Source organism: Alexandromys fortis, unplaced genomic scaffold, assembly GCF_014885135.2.
Source record: "Alexandromys fortis isolate MF-2015 unplaced genomic scaffold, M_Fortis_MF-2015_v1.1 scaffold_26, whole genome shotgun sequence".
Lineage (NCBI taxonomy): Eukaryota > Metazoa > Chordata > Mammalia > Rodentia > Cricetidae > Alexandromys > Alexandromys fortis.
In genome coordinates this window covers 4,234,280-4,252,025 of record NW_026067894.1, presented here as the reverse complement: position 1 = coordinate 4,252,025, position 17,746 = coordinate 4,234,280, and the positions used below count along the sequence as shown (strand labels likewise).

General features: G+C 55.0%; 1 protein-coding gene across 7 annotated transcripts in view; it reads left to right on the top strand.

Annotated features, from left to right (window-relative positions):
• The window catches only part of Rap1gap (RAP1 GTPase activating protein), a 61,654-nt gene that overhangs the window by 4,966 nt on the left and 38,942 nt on the right, over positions 1-17,746 (top strand). For 2 of the 7 annotated variants that reach the window (XM_050154993.1, XM_050154987.1), the window contains exon 1: positions 12,505-12,537. The exons of 1 other annotated variant lie outside the window; for it this stretch is intronic. The gene's annotated coding sequence lies outside the window, so the exon portion shown is untranslated. Of the gene's footprint in view, positions 1-12,501; positions 12,538-17,746 lie in introns of those variants that run through there. 4 more of the 7 variants (XM_050155010.1, XM_050154967.1, XM_050154960.1 and 1 more) reach the window with 3 other exon arrangements.

Genomic DNA, 17,746 nt, shown 5'->3' with positions numbered 1-17,746 from the left:
TTTCCTTTCCTTTCCTTTCCTTTCCTTTCCTTTCCTTTCCTTTCCTTTCCTTTCCTTTCCTTTCCTTTCCTGTTTTTGTGATAAGTTCTTACTATGTAGCCCACACTGGCCTTGAACTCATGGTAATCCTCCTCTCTCAGCCTTCCAAATGCAAGGGATTCAGGCATGCATCACTATATCCAGCTCAAACTTTATAGTTTTTTTTTTTTTTAAGCCTTTCCGTCAGTGTTTGGGGTAGTGGGATTTTTTTTTTCTCCCATGACATCACGTTTTCAAGGCGATTGGCACTTGGGCAATATTTCCTCCTGGAGGGGTCAGGGCCTGGCACATGGTAGGTGATAGTACATGGTAACCTTGGTGTCAAGAGAATTCCAAGTTGCACAGTGAGAGGGTCGAAGGCAAGGCTGATGGTGTGACCAGCTAGGCCAAGGTTGGGGAACTTTGGATGGGGTGACAAAGTGAGCTGCTTTATTAACAGCTTGTCTGCCAGCCTGAGGTCTTTGCATTGCCCCAAAGTCACTGAGGAGTCTACTGGGCATTCAGCATACCGGCCCTGGATACATGGCCAGACTCAGTAACCAGGGAAGAGGAAACAGCCTGATGCAGGCACTGTCCTCTGGCACCTGTGCTGGGTGGGTACCGCCCAGCGCCTTCCTCCCTGGACCCTCATCTTCCTCGAGTGCAGACAAAAGCACCACACTGTCTTTATCTCTGGAGCAGGTGAAGGGGGTTCAAGACAGCAGCTCTGCCGATAACAGCGTAGCTGAGAGTGTACAGAAGGCTGGCACCTTGTCCCCCTGCCTCTGCCTTGTTAGCGGAGGTGTGGGGGGGGGCAGTGAAGTAGGTTCTGAGTCTGCTGTTAGGTCTGTGGCCTGGGAGAAGCCTGTGACGGCCACATAGCTCCAGGAGCTAATGATGACTACGCTGTTTGAGCCCCAGGGGTGTTTCTCGCTTAGGGAGTCAAGGTGCTTCTGTAACTGCCTGTTCCTCAGGCACCCTTGGGAATTTGGAGCTGGAGCTGTTGGCAAGGTGAACAAGGGACAGCAGGTGCAGATCAGACACCCAAGCCACCTCCTCAAGTCCACCAGAGCCATGGACTTGTGAGGAAAAAGCAAGGCTGGACTGTGGGGTTCAGCCCTTTACCCCTGAGATCTGACTTGAATCTTTAGGGACCAATTCCCCTGCCCAAGGTCCCCTCCTTGATTCAGGACTCCAGGGGCAGGTGGAGGTCCTTAGTGGAGGGTGACCTTAGTGTCCCCTGACTGACCGCTTAGGACCAGAGCTTGATGGGGAGCCTCTGATTTCTTCATTCTCCAAGAGGGCCAAATCCTGACCTCAGGGTGTGCTAGGGTGAGGTTTCCTGACACCCTTTCTCTGACCTTGGGAATCAGCAGAGAGGCCGCCTGTCCTCTGGTCAGCTGCTGCAGGCCCTTGTGCCAGTCCTGGTGGCAGGCTAAGGACGTTGCAGGGCTACATTTAGGTGTGAGCGGATTGCTTGTTCACACCTACCTCCCGCCTTGTGGTCTGTCTCTCTGAACTCTAATTACCTGGAACAAAGCTTGGCCCTTAGGGCCGAGACCACACCCATCCCTGCCACCAGGCTTACAACTGGAAAGGTGTAGGTAGTTGTCCCTAAAGATAGAGAAGCCTGGGACTTGCTCCCCGTTGCCCCAAATGTATACAGTCCTTCCCAGAAGGATGGGAACCACATGGCAGCCTTTGGGATTCTAGGAGGATACGCTGAATGTGGGCAGAGCAGCAGAACCCTGGAGGGGCATTAATTGAGCAGTTACTGTTTGCTGTATGAGTTCCGTGCTAATGCTTTCCATGGACCCATCCCGTTGACTCCTCAGCAACTGTTATTATCAGCTCTAAGGGGCTCGGAGTTGTTAAGCAGCCTGCAGAGGTCACCCGGTGGACTGAGATTTTAATTAGGGCTGCATAATAACCACTGTGGTGTACAGAGGAAGACAGGAGGGACAGGGTGCTGATGAAGGGGGAGGACTATCCCCCAGCAGCTCTAGGAAGTTTGCTCAGGCCATGGGAACGAGGCTGCCACCAGGACAGAGGGGCTCTCCCTATCAGTTCTGTCCCTCAGCCTGCCAGTGCCAACATGGAGAACGTGGGTGTCTCATGACAGGGAGGAAGGGGGGCCTCGCTGGCCCCCCAAGGACCTTTCCCGATTCTTGTCCTGTCGCCATGTGGGCCCCTCAGAGCCAACCCTGTGCCAGTAGAAGTGGTATCGCAGAGCCCTAGAACACGGTGCCTCGAGTAGAAAGGGATGGACCCAGAAGCAGGGTCATGCGCATACCCGCCAAGGCCCATCTCCCTGAACCTTAGTTTCATCATGAGATGGAGTGGCAGCTGCTACAGGAGTCATGGTGCCCCCCCAGGGCTCAGGGAGGCCACCCAGATGCGACTCAGTCCTGCGAAGACCATCATCTGTGAAATGAGGGGTCTAGACCCCATCACCTGCTTCCCTGCAGTTCTTAGGCTGAGGACAGTTTGGGTTCCAGACTAGAGGCTCCTGCCGATGAAGGGACCAGGATAGCCAGAGAGCACCCCTCACTCTCGGCCCCATTCCAGTCTGGGGTGCTGGGCCCCAGGGTTAGTCTGTGGGAGGTGGGACTAGGGGCTTCAGAGCTAGGTCTTGCGGGTTGAGAGGAGGGTCTCAGAGTCTGAACTACACCTCTGCCCCTGCCCAAGAGGTGTCTTTGCCCTACCATGCCCAGGGGCCTGGACTACCTTGGCAAGCACAGTGAGAAAGGGCCCTTGGAAAGCCCTTTTTGTAGACAGAGAAAGGGGGCCAGAAGGGGTTGGAACCTTTCCCGAGTTACTCTGTGAGCCAGTGTGGAGGTTGGCTCAGGGTCTGGGTCTCCTGGACAGGTCACAGCCATACCAGTAACTGTCATTAACCGTGTTAAACACCTATCTCAACTTTGCTTACTTGGCCTTTTGTTTTTGAAGGGTCTCACTGTGTTGTCTAGAGTGGTCTGGTCTTACACTCATGGCAATTCTCCTGCCTCAGTCTCTCAAGTGCTGAGGTTACATGCACTAGCCACATGTTTCTGTTTTGGCACTTGGCCTAGAATTTATAATCCTCCTGCCTCAGCTCCCCAAGGGCTGGGATCACAGACATGCATACCATGCCCGGCTGTGTGTCCTTATTTATTGGTGCCTCCTGGGTTAGGGCTGAGAACTTTTGAGTTCTAAAGGCAACCCTGTGAGGTAAGTACAGTTGCTGCCCTTGCCATCACCTGTTAAAGATCCCAGGCTTTGAAAATGTATGAAAAGACCCAACGTCACCAGTCAGGAATAGTGGAGCAGGAGGATTCGAACACAGGCCTGACTCGTTCCAAGTTCAAGCTGGCACTTGACCATGTGTGTCACGATAGGGGTAAAACTGACTTTCTTCCTGTCCATCACTGGCCTAAGACACCATTAACACATTCCTTGAACATCTAGCAAGTGCTTAGCATGACCAGGCTGAGAGCCAGGGACTGGGCAATGAGGTGCAAGATCCAGACATCCGTCCACTCTGCCTCATTTGTGATGGCTGCCTCTCTCCTGTCCCCAGCCAGCCACAGATTGGCTTTTGCGCCCTCATGAGTGCCCATGGTGTACCTGACCTCCTCTTGCGAGAAATGGGGCAGGACCCAGCGGGTGCACCTGCTACCATGGGTATAAATAACCACCCTGTGCCAGCCTTTCGTGAGCACCAGGCAGCACCTCTGCTATCGCTCAGCATCCGACTCCAGTCATGGGAGCTGGGCCCCTGCTCTGAGCGGCTCTTGTTTCTATGTCCCTACCCACACAATGAACCCTGCCCTGCCCTGTGTCCAGGCTTTGTGCCCAGGCTCTGTGGCTCTGCTTATAGAATTCTGTCTGGCCTGGAAGGTGTGGTATCTACCAAGCAGCTTATATCTGCTAAGCACCTACTGTGTGTCTTGCAAGGTTAAAGCCTGGACAAATGGAGAGACTGAGTTCCTCGGGAAGGGTATGGAGTTCCAGCCTCATCCACTCCAGCCTGTGAAAACCAGAGCAGAATAGTGTCTTCTTTCAGAAGCCACAGTGACCGTCTCAGGACATTTCCACCCCCACTCTTGGGCAGGGCCTTCAGCCCCCAGGAGCCTGGGTTTCCTAACCTGTGGAATGGGCACAGCCATCTGACCTAACTTACAGGATGGCGGGCTCAGTGCTTGGCGCAAAGCCTTGGTAGTGGGTAGCTACTGCTTTTCTGGGCATGAATGATGGGGACTGGGGTCTTGAAGAGCACCCGGGGAGCTGCCGCCAGCCTCAGTTTTCCCATCACTTACGGCAGATGTGCAGTTCTTGTATTATCTAGCTCCTGGGGCTGTTGTGGAGATCACAGAGGCCCCAGGGTGCGTAGGTGCAACTCAGCAATCCTCTCAGAGGAACGAAAGGCAGAAGGAACACGGTAGGCGGCAAAGCAGGTGCCACCATTGTGGCATGCAGGTGTGCCATTGTGGCCTGGAGAGGCACAGCCTAGAGGGAAGGGCGAGGACAGACTGTGGGGCCACCTCTGCAGCAGGGAAGGAGGGAGAAGGTGTGTCACAGCGGGGTCTGGGACACTTTCTCTGAGGGCACAGTGTCTCCACTCTGCCAGAGAGTTGCTGGGGGCTAGGGTTGGGGCGCTGTCCCTGGTCCTGGAGTGCTGCCTGCTCTAGCATGCAATTTCATCAATAGCCAGATGAGGGCGCCAGGGACCGCCTCTGACTCCCGGGCTACATTCAGAGACTATTCAGATAAAGTGCAGCCTTCGTTTCCAGACTTAACACGCCTAGATAATAAGCCTACCTTCTCAGCTCATTTCAGAAGCCACTGACATGTCACCATAAGGGAACCAAACGGGGCTCCACTTGTCTGGGTGAATGCCCTGGCATGACCACACTCCAAGAGTCACAGAAGTAACCAAACCCTTGGTATTTATGACAGAGACACTTTTCCATTTAACAGTGGAAAATCTTACTGCTGCACCTGACCTTCAGCTCTGGCTGGCTCCAGTAATTGAACCTCAGAAAATTTCATTATGGATTAAAGTCACATCAAAAAGATACTCACGGGGTTGGAGCTGTAGAAGACCAATTGCCTGGCTTACTCAAGGTCATGGGTTCTATCCAGTCCCTGCACTGCAAAGGGGAAAAAAAAAGCACAGATCAATACTGGCATATGACACTCTTAGGGGCTAGACTGACTTACCAGACTGTACCCACATGCAAGGCAGACCGTGTGTGTGTGTGTGTGTGTGTGTGTGTGTGTGTGTGTGTGTGCAAGAGTCTGTCTTGAGTGGGACTCTCCCCGAATAGCTCTTTGGGCTGCCACTCTCTGAATTGCTGTGGTGACTATCGGTAATTGCTAAATTAAAAACCACCTTCCTGTATTTCCCTAGTGCTTCTCAGGGGCGGAGATGTCCTCATTGAGAACCACAGCCAAGGTGGGAGCATCATGGTTCTGCCAAAGCTCACCGGGTCCTGGACTGGCCGGCTGTGTCAAAGGGAATGACAGATAAGCCAGCAGAGTCCAGAATAGGAAGGGGCTTGTCCTGGGGAATAGCAAGTGTCTCTCAGACCTGGGGGCTAGATCCAGGTCTCCTGACCCAGGGAATAGGGCTCAGTCAGCCTGCTGCTCTGATAGGTGCTGTGGGCACCTGCCTGAGTTTTAACCAGCTGCCCTGAAAGGGAAGGGGCAGGGAAGGCCACACCATACACTTAACAGAGACAGTAAAACAGGGAGACTAAAGGGGTCCCTGCTGTACCAGACTACAGCGGCTTTTCCCTCCCCTCTGCGCTCTCCTCGGGGATACCAGGCTTGGTTGCACACGTCTCTGACTCACAAAAGGCCATTTTCTTTATCTCACGTTTCCCCAGCAGTTTGCTGGGTACCATGCAAGATGCGTGTGTGTGCGTGTCTTACGCACACTGTATAATAATTGTAAGACAATCATAGTTAGAAGATGGTGCGTCTTGTGGGCGTGCAAACCTAGCCACAGTCAGTAGGTGAGCACACTGAGATTTGTGACTCAGGTGAGGAAACTTCATCTGGCCGTTGCACGTGTGTGCGTGTGAGCTGACACGCACATGTCATGGGGGCTGACTTTCACGGGAGCAGATCTACACATATTGTCTAGGCGCATCTGTCTGTGTGCTTTGTATAAGTTCAAGTGCCCGTGAATCTGGGAAGCCTTGTGTACAGATGTGTTCTCGGGTCCTCCAGGGAGTGTGTTATGTCAGTGCTCAGAGCCAGAACAGCAGAGGCATCGCCGTAGCTGCTTGGGGAGGGTGTGAGCTGAGCCACCCCTCTTCCTTTCCCAGGGGATACCCCAACCCTGACACTAGAATTTAGATCACAGATCCTGGGACTGGATGGATGTAACCAGGCTAGAAGGATGAGGGTGCTTCCATGGCTGGTGAAATTCTTTCTGGACGAGTGTATTTTTGCTACCTTTGGGCTTTTAGCCTGGTGAGAAAGAGATTAACACATGAGCAAACCTGAGCCCTGGGAGGAACCAGATTCTAGCCAAGCCACTCAGGAGCTGCCAAGACCAGGGCAGGGAGCCCAGGCCTGCCATGTCTTCTGCCCAGGAGGCCCCGAGCATATTCCTGCAGGGCAGGGAGCCCAGGCCCGCCATGTCTCCTGCCCAGGAGGCCCCGAGCATATTCCTGAATGGGAATAACTTGAGAGGGAAGGAAGTGGTTGGGGACCCTGGCAAGAGCTCATGAGTAGCATGTGGTGCCCAGCCTGGGATCTTCCCAGGGCTTGCCCATCGCTCGACTCTCTCCTCCGGTTCCCTGCTGAGCTCCGTTGGCTGCTGCTGACGGCTGGCTAAGGAGTGCTGCAGGCAGGTGGGCAGGACTCTCAGAGTTCAGCCTGGGGTGAACTTGGGGAAGGAGTTGTTCTCCACCCCCGCACCTTCCCTTCATCACGTTTGACGTGTGTTCCATTAACTTGGGTACAGATTCAGGAGGCCTAGAAGAGGAGGTTTCTTCCCAGAAGGAGGCTAACCCCAGAGGACACCCCAGCTCCGTTTTCCTACTGAGACAGGATTTCATGCAGCTGAAGATGGCCTTTTCCTGATGCTCCTGCCTCCACCTCTCTAGCACTGAGAATAGAGGTGTGAGCCACCACACTTGGTTCTAGTATTTGTTTATTGAGACAGGATCTCACTTTGCAGTGTTGGCTGGCCTGGAATTGGCCCTGTTGGCCAGGTTGGCCTAGAACTCACAGAGAGTCACCTGCCTCTGCCTCTTGAGTCCTGGGATTAAAGGCGTGTGCACCACGCGTGGGCCTGATGCCTGGTTTCATTTAGTGCAGGAGAGTGAACCCAGGATTTCATGCATGCTAGGGCGAGCACTCTGCCAATTGAGCACCACCCCAGCCTGTAGCTTCCTTTTCTAGTCCCCAAGGAACGGGGACTCCTGCAGCTGCCAGCCTGCAAGCACCACCCCCTGCCACAGTAGTCTGTGGTGGTCGGTATGGGTCTCTTGTCGTGCTGACTCTCCCTGTGTCTGTCTTGGAATCTGTCCTGTGTACTGTATACTCAAACACAGACTTGCCTCATTCTTCAACACTATTTTTAAACTTTTTGTTTGTTTGTTTGTTTGTTTAGAGATAGGGTTTCACTATTGAGCTATTAACTATTGAGTCTGTCCTAGAACTAGGTCTTGTAGACCAGGCTGGCCTCGAACTCACAGAGATCCGCCTGCTTCTGCCTCCCGGGTGCTGGGATTAAAGGCATGCGCCACCACCGTTCAATTAAACTTTTTATTTTATGTGTATGAGTATTTTGCCTGCATGTATGCAGGTATGTATGCACGTATGTATGTATGTGTAACACAGGCAGCCTGGTACCTGAGGCCAGAGGAGGGCTTTGTATCCCCTGGAACTGGAGTTGCAGATGGTTGTGAACCATGTGGATGCTGGGAACAGAATCAAGGTCCTAAGTAGCCAGTGTTCTAACCACTGAGCAATTTCTCCAGCAGCACCCAGACCCACCCACCCCCTTTTTGAGACATAGGGAAGTGTGCACTGCCATGTCTGGGTCTATTTTATCTATCTATCTATCTATCTATCTATCTATCTATCTATCTATCATCTATCTATATATCATCTATCTGTCTATATATCATCTATCTATCATCTATCTATCTATCATCTATCTATCTAACCATCTATCTATTGAGACTGGGTCTCATTATGTGGTGCTGGCTGTCTTTGAACTGTCTGTGTAGACCAGGCTGGCCTTGAACTCACTGAGATCCACCTCCCTCTCCCTCCCAAGTGTGAGTGCTGGGATTATAGGCACAGGCCACCACACCTAGCCCATTCTTTCTCATAGTTGTGTGGCCCTGCGTCTCCACCTGGGTGGCCAGTTAGTTAGTTTGCTATTACTAGTCTTTGCTATCCTTGTAGAATGAGGCAAACCCATCTAACTCAGCCTCCTCCAAGTCGTGCTGCAGTGAAGGTTTTATTTACCACACACACTGTGCCAGGCAGGGTCCCCAGTGCTTTATGACTGGCAGTTTAATTAATGTGCAGTCAAACCTTTTGAATAATTAGCACCTTCATTACCAGCCCCACTTTGCGGATGGAAAAACTGAGGCACAGAAAGATTAAGCACCTTGCCCTAGGTCACACAGCTGACAGACAAGAAAGCTCGGTTGCAATCCTAGGAGACCCCACAGGATGCAGGCCTCCCCATCCCTTGCCCTTGGCCATTCATCTCCAGTACCCATGCTGCGGCATAACAAGTGAATTCTTGCGGACTAAGAGGGTACATTTAATGGCTGCCGGCCTGAGGGGCCAGGGGCTGGCCAAGGAGTGCCCTCCGCATCTGTGACTGAGAGAACATGACCTCACTGACCGTCCCACCCCCATCTCTTGCCAACCGGGCAGCTGCAGTTGGGCAGAGCTCAGACATAGATCCCACACTGGGCTCTTTGTCCTTGGTGGGAACCCTTCAGCCCCCACGGCCCATCTTAAGGGCCTTCTGTCCCAGCATCAGGGGGACTTCTCTGGGGCCAGGCCCAGCTGGGAAACTTGGCATGTTGGCAGCTCCTTGGCCACCCTGCCAACTGGGCATTCAGAACCCACTCAGAAACTGGCCCTTTTCATTCAGCCTATAGAAGCTAGAGTCTAGGCTGCAGGGGTAAATGCAAGGACCGGAGTCCTGTGCGAGTCAAGGGCTGGGCAGCCCCCAACACACGACTGCCCAGGCTGGATTCAGGTTCCCCTTGCCCCATCCAGCTCCTCCCTGGAAACCCCTGCTTCTCCACAGAAGGTGATGGAGGCGGGGGTGAGGGGGAGATTTGTTCTCTTCTCAGTGGATGACTCTTGCACCCCCAGACTCAGCCCTCCCCACCCTCCAGCCCTACCTGACCGCCTCCTACAGAGCACGCTCTTCACACTGCCCTGCAGAGGGGGTCCCTCTTCAGCGGAGTCTGCAGCTGGGGTCCAGCACAGTCTCCTCAACCCCCAACCCCACTCTGAGCACCCTGCCAAGAGGGCCAGAAGGGAGCCCGACCCTCCTCCAAAGCTGAAAACCAAGAACTCTGTGATCTCAAAGCAGCCCTGAACCCTTCAGGCCGCTCCTCAGGGCCCCTCAGCTCATCTGAGCTCAGAGCAAAGGGGCAGCGTGGGGTGGGGGGTGCGGGGTGGAGCCGGGCTGAGGCAGCTGGCTCAGTAACTGCTGTGAGCCCAGCCCAGCCCAGCCCAGCCCTGCCCAGCCCTGTCTGGGTGAAGCAAACTGGAGTCTAGACCCTTGCCAGTCATAACTGTCATTTCCCAAGAGATGAAGGAGCCAGCCTCGCCCTAGCTCAGTTACAAAAGCTCTTCTGAGGATCCTTGCCACCTGGCCTTGTCCCTTTGATGGGCCCTTAGCCCTCTTCTCTATATAGCTGCAGTCCCTAAACCTCCCCCAAGCAGGGGCCCTTGGAGCCTCCAGAGACAGGGGTGAAAGGAGCATTGCAGGGGTGAGACAGTGTGTCCCACTGTCAGCTGGTATCCCGGGGAGTGTCAGGGCAGTGCCCTAGGCTGGCTGGGTGTAGAGGCGAGAGCCTCTGTGTCTGCTGAGGGACTGTATGAAGGGACTTTAGGATCCAGCCCTGTTTGTCTCCAAAGGTCAATGCCTGAGGGGTCCTTGGCTAGACGGATTTCCAGGCCTCCCCTCTCTGCTGAGGGATCATTCTGAAATTCCTGGGAGCTTCAGCTAGGACGACAGGAGGGTTCCTCATTCTCTAACCTGCAGAAAGGGCCACAGGGCATCAGCTCCGAGGCTTACGGGCTGTGCACCATCTGTCTCCGCATTAACTCAGCTTCTCATCGCCCTGGAGGCCAAGCTGACCCAACCCTGCCAGTGGGACACCCTCCGCGTCTCTAGGGGAGGACTGGAGGTGGCTGTGTGGATGGGGCCATGTGGGGGTGGTGCTCTCGGAAAGCCCCACAGCCTGGAGCGAACAAGCGGTCCTTTCTGCGCTGGGGCCTCAGCTGGCGAGCGGCCGGGGTGCACACGGTCCGGTCTGGGGCCGCGTTGCCAAGGTGACCCCGCGCTGGGCAGGCTGCGGGCGGTGGCCAGGACACCATGAGCAGCCGGAAGCGCAGCTTCACCTTCGGCGCCTACGGAGGGTAGGTGTGAGTGCGAGGCCAAGTGCTGTGCGGGTCTTGCTTGGGTGCGGTGGCCCCGTGGTGGGGAGGGGCGCGGAGGCTGAGGCGAACTTCCATCCAAGTCGTGAGTGGGATGAGTGAGCTCCCGCGTGCTCTGTCGGGTATTCACATGCACTCGTGGGGGTGAGAGTAAGTGCGGATTGCAGTATCTATGAACATGAGTGTGAGCGTGTGGAAGATGCCTGGACGTGTGTGTGTTCCAACTGGATGGACGCAGGGTTAGGTCTACGTGGTGGGGTAGACAGTCTCAGAAGGCCCTACAGGGACCTCCACTTTGTCTCTGTCGTCTCTCTACTGAGGCTTTGAAAGTTGGTCCCTAGGAGCCATCAGAAGCCCCTGCCCCAACTCTGACCATCTCACCTTGTGGAAGCCAAACACCCTATACGCTTCCCGCTTGACCTGGAGGCTAGGGCTGGGGGCAGAATAGTAGATGGTCCATCTTAGGGTGACTCACCTCCTTGACCCTAAGCACCCGCCTGAGGGATGCTAAGGGATGGGATTGTTGCCAGTAGCAGAGATTTGGCAAGCCAGAGGGTGCTGGCTACACAGACTGAGCCCAGTGGTCCTTCCCGGGCCAGCCAAGGGACTGTGTGCCCTTTGCCAGCCTGGACTCATCTCTGTCAGAGGGACTCGGCTCAGGTTTGGTATGATGCTTTGGGGTACAGTCAGAGCCCCATGAGCTAGCTGTGTGCAGGCGAGGTCCTGACCGAGGTGCTCTCTTCCTGGCTGCTTGGCCTCTGAGGGACCTCCTGCAGAGGGACAGGGTGGGCAGACAGACAAGTGCCAAAGCTAGGAGCCTGGGCTGGGTGGGGTTTCCTGGTCATGACATCCAGGGGCAGCCCAGAAGGCGAGGACAAGTTCTGCTCTGTCACCCTGGGTGAGCCTTGGCCTCCTCAGTCTCCCTTTCTCCCAAGCAGGGTCTACTTTGCTTCCTAGCTCAGCACCCCAACCTCAGCCACAGCAACCCAGCCTTCCATCCCTTCTGCTCCCTGATCACCTCAGGTAGAAGGCAAGAGGTATTTTTTTTTTTCCCAGCAGCTGCCCAGTCCTGTGGAACCCCACTAGGAAGGGTGGAGCCCTGGTGCTTCCACACCCTAAGGTGCCCTCTCGAAGACAGTGGGGTGAGAAGCCAGGGAAGGCCCTGTCCACCCACCCTCCTTCAGGCAGGACTTACAGGGAATACAGTTTGGGGAGAACCCATGTGCTCAGGCAAGGACATGTGTTGGGGTGAGGGGAGGATTGTCCAGGTGCCCAGGGGATTCCTGGGTGAATATGAGCTAGGACAAGGCGGGGGGACTTGGAGGGGGCATGGGGTTCTGCCATAAGTCATAGACACCTAGCACACCCCCCCGGCCTGTCCACACTCCTGCACCCCACTCTAGCACACACCCCCGTCCACACTCCTGCACCCCACTCTAGCACACCCCCCGTCCACACTCCTGTACCCTGCTCTAGCACACCCCCCCGTCCACACTCCTGTACCCCGCTCTGACCCTATACTGAAGTCACACTGTCCTACACTGCTTGACTCAGAACTACTTCTGACTCCTCTCTTGTCAACCCTTATATTCCCTGCTTTCCTGGTTCCCAGACCCCATCCGGCTTCTGGTCTCTACTTGCAAACCCAGCCCTTCTCCATAGGTGTCTAAACCGACCTTAATTAAGGCCTGGTCACCCAGGAGATTTTGAGGATGTCAGGTACCTTTAGCAGCAGTGCCTCCTCAGGCCACCAGGGGGCAGAATGGAGTGGAAAGGATCTGGTGTGCCCTGCAGGGTCACCATGGATGTCCCCTCATGGGCTGTCCGCTTGCTGTGTTTCAGGGTGGACAGATCCTTCTCCCCTCATCAGAGTGTGTGGTGAGTACCGGGGACTCTCAAGGGCATCTGGCTGCCTTGGCTGCTCCCTGGGGGCACCCCCAATCCATCCCTACCCTCTATAATCAGACCCATCGGTCCCTCTAGGAAGGGTGTGGGAGATCTTTCCTGCCAGAACCAATATATTCTCTTCCCACAGTTCTTTGTGAAGGTCAGCCTCAGAGCCATGCTGACTGGGTGATCACTGGTGCTTTACCACCTCTCCAAACCTCAGTTTTCTCATCTGGGAAATGGGGGTAGAGATGCCTATTTAGTAGTGTGAGGTTGGGGAAGTCAGGCATGCAAACCTGGGCTGGTCTATGAGAGGGCTCCCTCCAAATCTTTCCTTGCTTTCCCGTTCTCCAGTCCTTGCCCCGCTGTGGCTCCCAGCTGGGCAGGTGGTGGCTTGCCTTCTCACTGACCCCCAAACTCTAGACCCATTCATACCCAACCCCAGAGCTGTCTCCTGTATCCGAGGCCTCTTTCTCTCTGGAGGAGGTGGCATCTGCAGCTTCCCCAACACCAAAGAAGTGCCAGGCAGTAGGCGGAAGCACGCATCACCTCGGGATTCTCACAGCCCCGGGCACCTGATGCCCCACAGGCGGGTGCCTCCTGGCTTCCCTGGCACCGATGTCACATGGCCCTGCCAGCTGTTCCTGCAGTTTCCTCACCTCCAGAGGGAGGCCCCCCAGTGGCTCCAGCCCCCATTCTAGGTTCCTGCCCCTGCTGGGAGCTTTCTGGGGTCCACATGCCCCATGGTGATCCAGTTGCTATGAGGTTTCTAAGCAGCCCCCATGGGCCCAGGACCCTGGGAAGCAGGCACATGGTGTCCATGCTGAGCTCCAGAGCGCCTTTCTCACTTCCTTTCTTGCCAGCTGTGCAGTTAGGGCCAGTGACTCTCCCTCTCTGAGCTCTACTCCTGATGCCACGCTGAGCCAGGTTGGTGTGTTATGCCCAGAGCAGGGGTAGCGTAGGGAGATGAACTGAGGTGAGGCGGACGGTTCCCTTGCTAGGCTTCGATCACCAGTAACTGCCATTTTTCAAGTACCCGCTGTGAGTGTTAGGTGTAGTGAGTCATCCTGACCACACCTCTGACTGGGGACTATTCTGTCTAGTTATGTACGGATGAGACAGAGAGAGGGCAAATGACTTGTCCAAGGTCATACAGAGTTGGGATTTGAACTTTGACCTGATGCATAACCCTGATGGGAACCTGATGGGAGCCAGCAGCTGCCTCCAGGCATATCTGTCTGTCTCTAGCTCTGAGCAGAGATCTCCAGACCTCAGAGAGATTCTAATGGGGACAGGGACACAACGAGGCTGTCACAGACAAGCGTTCTGAACCAAGAGTTAGAGACAGGGTCCCGGGGCTGAGAGTAACTGACCTGCTGTCTTGTCTGGCTTTCACCCTCTCTGCCGGGTAAGGGTCTTGAAACTTCAGGATGCACCAGTTACCCAGAATTCCTTGCCCTGTCCCATCATTGCTTGAGCCGCTGTCCAAGGTGCTAAGTCTGGGCGTGCCCCACCCCACCCTGCCCCCGCCGCCAACCCTGCCCTGGTCTAGTGAGTGGCAGCCTTCTCCACGAGTCATGATGGCCTGCCTCTGCCTTCCTCTCTGGCCGTTATTTCTCACACGGCCTGGTCAACAGGGACACCTGATTAGAGTCACCGTGAGGTTTTGCTCACGTCTCCCCTGCCATCCCCACATGCTTCCTCCAGCCACCTCCCTCAGCTGCCGGGTGGCGGAGGGGAGGGAGCTTGTTTCTGATCCCACGTCACGCCTTCCTCTCCCTAGAACGCCCCCCTGTTTATCTCAGACACATCACTGATTGTTCCCCGGTTAGCAGAAAGAGCATAGACTGGGGAGGCTGACAGGTGTGGGTGGCATCCGCCTCTTCCGTGTTCTAGACGGGGACCTCGGGCAGGTCAGTCCCCTCTCAGAGCACCGCTTGATGCGCAACACGTGTGTGCCGAGTTGGAAGTTTCTACAAGGCAACTTCTGTGGCGCTGAGTGCGTCCACGTGAGTCTCCAGTGTGAGGCCGGCTCCGTGCTCTGCCAAGCAGGGTGTGCTGAAATTCCTCAAGGGCTTGACTTCACATCCCCACGTGAGTCCCAGATCAGCAGGGCTCTGTCCCCTGCAGGGCTGCCGCACCCAGCCAAGGGCCTGGGTGGATATCGTGGAATGGAGCTCTGGTTCTGCTTCTGCAGCCCTAAGGACCCAGCTACCTGGTGTAGGGGCTGGGCATTCAAGGTGGGTCCAGGCAAGGACAGGAGGGGGTATGAGGGCAACTGGTTGACCTGCTCACAGCAGGCACTTCTGGGAAGACCCGTGGGGAAAGCAGTTGTTTTGCTCTTAGTACTAGGAGCCTTGGAGGCAGAGTAGAGCTCAACAGACAGGGCGATGATCATTCTGAAAGCCTCAGTCAGTCATGACGTCAGGCCTGAGAGCAGACCCCATTTCACAGGCCACAATTTAGCCAGAGGATGGTAAAGGATGTAGTTGGTTGGGGTTGGATTTGAATCTGGCTCCCTCTTTTGCTGGAGAGGGGATCTTGGGTGGGCATGGAAGCTACGGAGATGGGAGTCTTGCTGTGGGAAGGATGGAGAGAGGCAAGAGGCCCTCAAATACCCCCCAACGGGAGTCAGTGCTGAGTGTCCCATAGGGAGGGGTCGCCTGCCAGAAAGATGTGTCCCCTCGACAGTGTGCCCAGGTCCTGTGCTGGGAGTTTCATTTGGAGTTTTTTTTTATTCCAGAGTACACTTCCATTCCCATTTTACAGATGAGGAAACAGACTCAGAGTGTAAGGGACTGACCCAGGGCAGGAAGTCGGGGACAGTTCCAACAGTCTTCCAGCTGCAGCAGCTGAGAGGTGGGCTGAGGTGGCAGCCCCTGTCCTCAGGTGGCTCCTCTCAGCCATCAGACAGTGCTGCAGGAGGCCGCGGCTGGCCTCATTAGGAGTTCTGAAATGCCAAGCAGGTACAGCCCGCTGGGCCAGCTCATCTATTATGCATCTGGTGGGCAGGCCCCCGGTGGGCAGCTGGCAGAGCCCAGGCTGGGAGCCAGCAGCTGCCTCCTGAGCCCACACCTGCTCCCAGCTCTGGGCAGGGACCTTCTGAGGCAAACACAGCCAAAGGCAGTGCTATCTCTTCTAGCTCAGCTAGAGTGAGGGATCCCACTGGGCGCAGGGGCAAGAACGCATCCCAGCAGCCACTTCTGAGAGGGACCTAAGTTCCTAGACCTGGATGGACAGGGGTGGCTGATGTAGTCTGAGGTGTGCATGCATGCTCCTGGTGACCCGGAACCAAAGGAGTGGCGCTGTGATCATTTACCCTGTATTCACTTGGCCTCAAGCAACTATTGTGTACCTACTGTGTGTGGACAGGTTCCCAAGAACTGAGAATCAACAGCCACCATTGAACACCTACTATGTGCAAGGCGTTTTTCAGCAACCACTAAGCACCTACTGTGTGCTGGCAGGGTTCCTTATGAACCCTGAGACAGGCTAGCCTTTCTCCTGAGACATCTCTGCTTGACCAAGACTGGCTGTACTTCTCTGGGCCTTGGTATCCTCATTTGAGAAATGAGTAGGGAAGAGGATCATAAGTGGATGGAAACCGGTCTCTGAGCCTTGCACCAAAGGCTCAAGCAGGCTTACCGGTGAAGGAGGAAGCTAGCAGCTTGGGGTTGTGCCACTGCCCTCCACACAGGTAAATGACCTGCTTCATCCCAGTGATCCCACGAGCCATGGAGGAAGCTGAGGCAGGGAAGAAAAGTCCTGAAAGGTTTTTTAGAAGATCCAGCATCTAGACTCTTGAGGAAGGGTGGAGCTGGCTATGAGAGGAACTGGGGCATCCAGAGAGCAGCAGGTTCAAAGGTCCTGGGGCAGGAATGAGCTCACTGTGCCCTGTGATTAGTGAGGAACCAGGTGGCTGCAGGGCTGAGGGAGCATGAGGTCAGAGGCGGGTCCTAGGTTCGGAGAGGCTCGCATCAAGTGGGTTCTACAAGGTGGGAGTTTAGGTACAGCAGTCATTAGCCTGGGGAAGCAGAGTCTTAGGTGCCTGGCTTCATGGGGTCATAGAGAGTGCCCGCCTCCTGGAGTCTTTGGAGGTGGAAGAGGCTAGGAAACACCTTTTGTGGCTTTCCACTTGGCCAGGAACTGCATCATTCGCTTGTAACCCCTTAGAGTGTTAGAAGCTTTTGGGGGCCTTGTGAGAAAAGCCCTTCCCTACTTTGAGTGACTTCATGGGCCTCTTGAGCCCCTTATGCCTCAGTTATCACCCCCTTTTTAATTTCTATTACATTTATTTATTTTTATTTATTTATGGGGGGTTGTGCGAAGTGCCACAGCAGGCTGTGGAAGTCGAGGACAGCTTTCAGGGACCAGTTCTCTCCTCCCACCCACCGCCTGGGTCTTGAGACAGAACTCCGGTTTTCATGCTTGGCTGCAGCACCCTTGGCTGCTGAGCCACCTCACTGGCCCTCCTGACCCACCTTTTCGCACATTCCCAGTGGCTCTGCCCTTGAAGTGGCCCCCTTGCATTGTGAAACAGCTTAGATGGGTGTCTGAGCCTGTGTGTGTTCTGGGGATCCCCCCCCACCCGCAATGCACACACACAGTCCTTCAGTGAAAGAGGGGAGCTCTCTGAGGCTGCTCCTCCTGGACAGTGTTGCCTGTTCGTATCCCAGCTCCCCTTTTATCCTCTGCTCAATTACTGCTGCCTTGGAGCTGCAGCCACCTTCCTTGACCTTTCCCACGCTCTATATAAAAGGACAACCCCTGGATGGGGTCTCGGAGAGATGCCCTCAGCCAGGATGCTTCTCTATAGCTTCAGGAGACAAGATCAGGTCCCTTCCAGGTGGGTTTGGGTCCTGGCTTGTTGCAGTTTTGCAGTACAGCCTAGGGAAGTGTTTGGCATGAACCGTGTGCACAGCACCCACCATGAAGCTGGGCTTCTTGTCCAAGGTTCCTGCTTGTTCTTGCTTGGCCCTTCATCTTGCTGATGCTCAGAATTCCCCCTCTGTCAGAAAAGATCAGAACTCGGCAGTTAGGCAGTGCCAGGTTCAGATGCTCACTCTGGCTTCCCCTTGCTCACTGTGTGGCCTTCCTCTACATACTTGGCCTCTCTGGGCCTCCTATTTCCATACCATGTCCGTGTTGCTGCTTATAAATGTGGGTCTTCAGGAATGTTTCCTGCCTCGTGAAAGAAAAG